We start from the raw sequence: 212 nt of genomic DNA, 5'->3' as shown, positions 1-212 counted from the left end.
GCAGAAAGCCGCCTACATCTTCCCCCACGTAGGAGCAGCCCAGGGCAATATCCACCCTGCGGAACGGAGGCGATGGTGTGGGAGCTTTCGCTGGCCCTTTAGGGAGGGAAAAGAACTGGCTGAATGCGTGAACTCCACTGCAAACAAAGAAGAGCGTATGAGTTTCTCTGGGATGGGGGATAGATAATCGGGAGGCTGGGGGCTGGCCGCCA

Source organism: Fulmarus glacialis, unplaced genomic scaffold, assembly GCF_000690835.1.
Source record: "Fulmarus glacialis isolate BGI_N327 unplaced genomic scaffold, ASM69083v1 scaffold39564, whole genome shotgun sequence".
Lineage (NCBI taxonomy): Eukaryota > Metazoa > Chordata > Aves > Procellariiformes > Procellariidae > Fulmarus > Fulmarus glacialis.
Note: the sequence above shows the minus strand (reverse complement) of the source record.